This window comes from Rutidosis leptorrhynchoides, chromosome 9 (assembly GCF_046630445.1).
Source record: "Rutidosis leptorrhynchoides isolate AG116_Rl617_1_P2 chromosome 9, CSIRO_AGI_Rlap_v1, whole genome shotgun sequence".
Taxonomy (NCBI): domain Eukaryota; kingdom Viridiplantae; phylum Streptophyta; class Magnoliopsida; order Asterales; family Asteraceae; genus Rutidosis; species Rutidosis leptorrhynchoides.
Genome location: NC_092341.1, coordinates 27,678,604 through 27,685,708, shown reverse-complemented (window position 1 = coordinate 27,685,708; position 7,105 = coordinate 27,678,604). Strand labels below are relative to the sequence as shown.

The window sequence follows — 7,105 nt, the reverse complement described above, 5'->3', positions numbered from 1 at the left end:
ATATGCGATTGCACGCCAAGTGTTTGATAAAATGCGTACCCGAATTTCTTCTGTTTAGATGGAGTGGTGAAGAATATCTTTGCAGTGGTCATGAAATCAAGCTTATCTAGGTTTCGATATGAGTCATTGTGAGTTAATGACTTTAGTCCCGTTCAATTCTTTACTAAATATTTTTGTCTTACCCATTTGACCCGTTAGACAGTAAACATAACTCAATTGGCATGAAAGTAAATGGGTAAAAGTTGCCATCTCAATTACTCTTTCATTCTTCATATATATTGGTCCCTGTCTCCAACTCTCTTCACAAGAGGTATAGAAGATCCAATATGATTATGGTCTATTTACATCAATCAAGTGTGACCCACAAAAGAAATATTCAAATGAAATTACACATTTTGCTTGCTGTATAAGTTTATGAAGTACATTTATATTGAAAGCAAGCTATAAGTCCTATTCAGTACACTACACAAGCAAACTGAATACTACAATAATCTAATAACATTACATTATCGCATGGGTGATCATACTCAGAACGTTAGTATGTAATTTGCTGATCAATTATACACACATATAGGAACGACTTTATAAACTTTGTTGAATTAATTACATGGTATAATATAAATATTTTTTTACTATCGATTATCCTTATATAATTTTAGTATTAGTAATATTATTAATGACAGAGTTGAGATAAATATGGAATTAAATTGTTTTTAGTATACTTAAACGTAACCGTAAGGCTACGTTTATTATTATTATTATTATTATTATTGTTATTATTATTATTATTATTATTATTATTATTATAAACTCATTACAGTCATGACTCTGTTGATCGTATGCACATGTTGCGTGATCCCTTCGTGAACTTACAAAAGGTAACTCCTCAGTTTTTTAATATGGCCAGAAATTCAAAGGCATATGCAACCAGCTCGCAGCAATGGAACACCCTGTCGATGATCTAAACAAAACCCACTAGTTTCTTTGCGAATTTCGTAGCTTGTATAAAACTTTTTCAACACTCAAAGGGCTATTAAGCCGCGTCCTACATTCAGGAAATTATTCTCTCAAGTTGAGAGCCATGAACTTTTTCTTAACTCGTTTCTTAAATCAAATTTTTTTGTCCCATAAACATAATTTTATATAATACTTTTGACTGCTTAGAAAGAAAAACAATATTAAAATTACTAATGTATTGATGGACGTTTCAGTATTAGTAAACGAAACGTGAGATCTAAACTTCAAAGTCAAAGCACTCGATCATCAATAATGTGCATGTACGATTGTGAAGGCAAATTTGATCGCCTTCTCATCAACGATCACAAACTGAACGCTATGCAAAAATTTCACTAAATATAACAAAATAGTGCATGAACAACCATATATGACGTGCCACACATTTTAAATAGTCTAGCGTGATATATAAACATCTACGCTACATACTTCATTCAGTATTTTGTATATTACCATACAACTTAGAAAAAATACTGCAATAACCATATATCATTCAACAATCCAAAAAATACAACCTTTTATCTTTTGAAAAAACACATAACTTGAATCTTCATTCTTCATTAACAATAAAAAAAACCTATAATTATAGGAGACACTTACATAGCTATTGTATTTTTGAGCAGCTACCTCAACTTCTTCAACTGATGAAATACTAACAAACCCAAAACCTCTGCTTCTTCCACTAATGTTGATATATATAACCTACAAAAATAATTTATTTCATTACAGTTTTCATTTCAGAATGGTACTTTACCCTATTAAAAAATAGAAGCTTAATCTCAATATTACACTTCACTACTCACACACATAGTATATCATCAAATGATTAATAAAGATACCTTCTTGCAGCTAAACCAAGGTGCACCAGCTAATGATCTATGATTGTTGTGTTGCTACAACACATAATAATATCATTAGTTGTACATTGTTAACATCTAAATTTATCTCACAAAAACATAACAATAAACAAACCATACCAGGGGTGGCATATGCAAGCTAGCTCAATCAACAGTTTGTTAGCGGCAAGTACCGTATACACCAGGACTGAGTGTAACAAATATGATTTGCGCACAAAACCCTACCCCCACAATTTCTCCGTTGAACAGAAAATTATTCAATAAGGATAGAAATGCGATAAATAATTAAAAATCATCAAAAGGAGAAATATATGTGATGTAGGTCAATTCCATTAACACTAACATTATCATATTATCATATTATTTAAAGAACATTAGATTCATGGATTTTGAATGAAATAGAGGTGCTTCAATGCAAGTTGACCCAAGTTATGCAGAATTTGTACCTAAATCTTGAAACACATCTTCACTATTTTGAAAACCAAGCCAACATTACCATCATTATTGAGAATACAAATGGTGAATCCAAAATTAGTAAGTAGGTTAACTGGAAAAAACACTAAATCTAGTAAATAGGTTAACTACATGTATCAAACTTTTCCAGTATTTTGTTTTTTCTTTCTTTTTCTTTTTTTTCCAGTATTGTTGGTTACCCTTAACTGCATACCTATCTTTATTATAGTTTTTTTATTTTTATGATTTCATGCAGTTATTGTTAAAATACAATGCAAATTTAGAATAATATGGAATTAGTAAATGTATATGGGTAAAATATCTAGATATTAATATGTATAAGAAAATATCTAGATATTAGAATATGAGATAAAAATCTAGAAATTAAAATGTAAAGAAAAATCTAGATATTTATGTGTGTAAGAAATATCTAGATATTTATATGTATAAAAATATCTAGATATTTATATATATCCATGGAAATATCTAATTTCTAGAAACTTCCATGGAGTAGTATAAATAGGGGTGAGGATTTCATTTGTAGAGTGTGAAGTAAGTTGTGAGAGTTGTGAGGAAGTTGTGAAAAGAGTGAGTTGAGAAGTAGAGAAGAAGTAAGAAGTGAGAAGAGTGTGAGTAGAGAAGAAAAGCTTGTAAGTAAGTAATATTATAATTGTATTTTGTATTAATAAAAGTGTTCTTTGTTAAGTTTCCCGGTTAAGCCTTAGTTTGTGTTTAAGTTCTTAGTGTACTTGTGTTGTTCTTATTATATGGTCGGCTCTGCCGCCTAAGTGATATATGGTCGGTTATACCGCCTGAACGATATATGGTCGACATTGTCGCCTAAGTATTATTGTGCACTAAGGATTTATAAAATTAAAGGCTAATCAACGTCAAAGTGTTGGTGTAGTGAGTCTAGTATAGTCTAGATCCTCTATAGTGGGTGTGTTGGGCTCGTCAAAGCTTCCAACAGTTATGAATACAAATGGTGAATGTATTATTCATCTACAAATATACTAAATAGCTTAAGTACATGAATTATACTTTTCCAGTATGTTAGGTTTTTTTTTTTTTTTTTTTTTTTTTTTATTGTTTTTCCAGTATTTTTGGTTACTCTTAACTGCATACCTATCTTTATTATAGTTTTTTGATTGTTATGATTTAGGTGCCTGATTGTATAAATTACTTGTCCCATATTAGACCCTACTTGACCCATTTTGCCCGGCTTGATTATATAGATTACATAAACTTGACACTAATTGACCCGCCCATTTTGTCAGGTATTGGACAACTAATAGTAAACATTCTGTCTATAAAACCAGACCATGTATTTACAAACCTCAAAATTTACATCCATGCCGAAAGAGTAAGGTTTGTATTTACAGCAGTTTTCCTCTTTCCAGGAACTTGAAATCCAAAATTAATGTTTGATCCAACCATTCACTACATAAAAAACTTTAAAAATACAACACACTTAGGCTGCGTCAAGTTATCATTATAGGCTGCGTCAAGTTATTGTGAATGCATTTTGAACCAAAATGTGTAGTAAAGTTGTAAGTATGATTCCTAAACACTCGGATCCAAGTGTAAACCACTTTATAGAAAAACATTGTTATATTGCTGTGATATTGACAATAATTTATAATACAAATGTCAGTAAAACAGTTTTTAATATAACAGTTAATGTGTATATTCCTGTGACAATAATTAATAATACAACAGTTTCTAATAAAACACTTACTGTGTTAAAATATACTTGTGATCGACCAAAACCACCTCAAGGGAAGTTGGTTTGGATGCATTGAATTTGGAGAACTTTTTCCATACGAAGTGCACCTTCACTCTGATCTTAAAGCCTTCGTTTTCCTTGGTAACTTGGTTAAGTGGAGTGATTCCTTCGAGATTAGCCATTAATTAGAGGATTAGTGATTGCTTTTGAATGAATGTTTATATGAATGTGAATAAGAAAATGTCGAAAGTTGAATCCTTTAAATAATGTGATGCTAAACTTAGGATATCGATTTATTTTTAGATAATATATGGGTTTATTTTGGTTTTAAATTTGAGTTTGAAACTAAAATTTATCCCTTTTTATTGTGCAAAATATTATCCTAAATTATTGTAAATTATCCTAAAATTGAATTTAGCTCACCGGCATATGAATAACAAAATTTTTAAAATATATTTTAAAACTAAATTCATCCCTTTATTATTGTATATATATCAATATTGTTTATGTTTATATACTCTAAGAACGATTCTTTGAAATACATTATCCTAAAATATTATTATCCTAAAATCGAATTATCCTCGATCTTAAATAATATTCTTTCAAATTAAATAATATAAAACCTAAACACCGGCATATCATTTAAATAATTTTTATAATCCTATATATTATCCTAAAATAAAATAATCATAATAAACAATTTAATCAAATAATAAAAAACTTAGTTCAATATGGTTAATTCAAGATAAGCAATTTAATCAAATAACCCAAGTAAAATGAATAAATTCGTAACCACAAACTTATTTCAATAAGGTTTATTGATGATAAGCAATGTAATCAAATAATACAAAAGTTAAATGACTGAATTCGTAATGATAAAAACATGATTAATTGCACAGTTTAATCATATAACCGAAAACTAAAATGTTAAGGATAATCTATAGATGAAGTTAACAGTACCTGAATATGGAATCGATTAACCGTCTGTTGATCGATGAACCGTTTGTTGAGATGATGACACATTTGAATCGATAAGTTAAAATTAGGGTTATTTTGAAATGTTTTGATACAATGAAATCTAAATCTCCAATTGTTTTAACAAAATCAAAGGGTATGAAGAAGAAAACAATTCTCTACAACCCCAATTTGCATGCCGATCATTTTTTTTTTTTTTTTTTTTTTTTTTTTTTTTTTTTTTTGGAATGAGAGGAAAGAGAGGTTTTAATTTGTGTATGCTTGGTAGGGAAATAGGTTAATACATGATAACCCCAATTTTTTTTTAGTATTATTCCGGTCAATTTTAAAAAAGTATTTTAGACAACAAACAACTATTCAGGGTGTGGGTGTGATTATGAGTTCATAATGTTGATTAGAAAATTTGGATGGTGTAGATTGTGGATGTTAATCATAATAGAAGGCTAGGATTAGTGGTTTAAAATTTATATGATCTATTATTAGTTTTGTTATTATAATATAAAGAGATTATTATTATTATTATTATTATATTATTATTATTATTATTATTAATTTTTTTTTTATAATAAAACCTTGTTGAATTTCTTCAATTACTGACTGTTTTATATGGTAATTTTTTACCTTGCCAATAATATTAGTATTAGTTGACTAAAATCAAAATAATATTCGGTGATCCACATATGTACAATCTCTTTATTACTCCGTATATTTATTACCAACTAATTATGATTTAGTTTTTGGGCTAATATATGTTAGAAAATACCCCTTCAAAATCTAATAAGAAGCCCAACATGCAATTACAAAACCCTGCGTCCCTTCCCTTCTTCTTATATATACGTCTTTGTCTCATACTTGTGTGTAATTCTGCGTCTTCTTTATTACTTCGTCAAGGATTTTGGGTAACTATTTCTCGCTGTTCTTAATTTATACTTTGTTATGTATCAGAATTTTAATTTTAATTTTATTTTATAGATATAGATAGATAGATAAATTATGATACTCCGTTATTTGAGAAAAAATTAAGCATTATATGTACTTATTATGCTCCACCGTTATCACCTCAACGCCGTGTTTCTGTTTTTTTTCTTTTCTTTTCTTTCTTTGTTTTTCTGTTTTAATAATATTAAAAGTATTTAAATAATGATTTAACACACTGAACGATTTTCCCTATTTTGGCCTCAGTGTTAAATCCCAGTGTTAACACTGAGATTTAACAATGAACAACTCCTAGTGCTCTTATAATTGATCACGCTAGTTAAGTTCGTTTTTTTGATTAATTTATTTTAAGTTTTGTTCAGCCTCTCTAGAACCTTTCTAGAGGGTAGGTTTGTTGATAAATTTTTTGCCATTAAAAAAAGAAGGTAATTTTTACTTAAAATTTAAGTCGGAACTAAATTTGTATTTTTTTTTTTTTTTGGATAATTGATTGATTAGTTGTGGTTAAAGCTAAAAGCCTCTAGTCTATATAGCGGTTTTTGAGTGATCGATTTTAAGGTAAAACTTTAACGTGATGGACGTATAACAAAGGACTGTATATAATTGTAATCATTTGAGAATTCTTTAGCTATGATAGTTGTTTGTAGGCCTGGCAAAACGGGTGGGGGTAGGGTGTGGGTTAAATAGGTTTGGGTTCAAACTTGTCCGCGGTCAAGTGGGTCTTTTTTTATAATTTGAGTCAATGGGTCGGATGGGTTTGGTCAAGTCATTAGTTGTTTTCTTTACTCTTTCTGTAATCTTAAGAAGTTGATTCGCATTATTGTACACTTGTGATCATTTAACAATTTTAATAGTAAAGTCACCGTTTTATTAAACTAAAAGTTATTATGTTGAATAATCAGTAGTTATCTATACATATATAAAGCGCGTGCAATAAATCTTACATGTTACTACCAGATTCAGTTATGCTACATGTAATTACCTCATTTAATTATGCCACATGTAATCACCATAATTTTCTCTAAAATAAACTTGCCATATTTTCTTTACACCGTATATTTCTCTAGAATAATCTTACCATATTTTTCTCTATAATAAACTAACCATATTTTTCTCTAGAATAAACTTATCATATTTTTCTATA

At 28.9% G+C, this 7,105-nt stretch overlaps 1 long non-coding RNA gene across 2 annotated transcripts; it reads right to left on the bottom strand.

Moving 5' to 3' along the window:
• Window positions 1-1,463: 1,463 nt before the first annotated feature.
• On the bottom strand, window positions 1,464-5,211 carry LOC139866530 (uncharacterized). 2 transcript variants are annotated; one of them, XR_011765487.1, is made up of 5 exons: window positions 5,011-5,211; window positions 4,063-4,216; window positions 1,992-3,776; window positions 1,854-1,907; window positions 1,466-1,716 (listed from the first exon to the last, which is right to left on the bottom strand). It is a non-coding gene; the product is annotated as an uncharacterized lncRNA (long non-coding RNA). The 2 variants fall into 2 exon arrangements; XR_011765486.1 differs by having other exon boundaries at window positions 1,464-1,716; window positions 1,992-4,216.
• Between the last annotated feature and the right edge of the window lie 1,894 nt (window positions 5,212-7,105).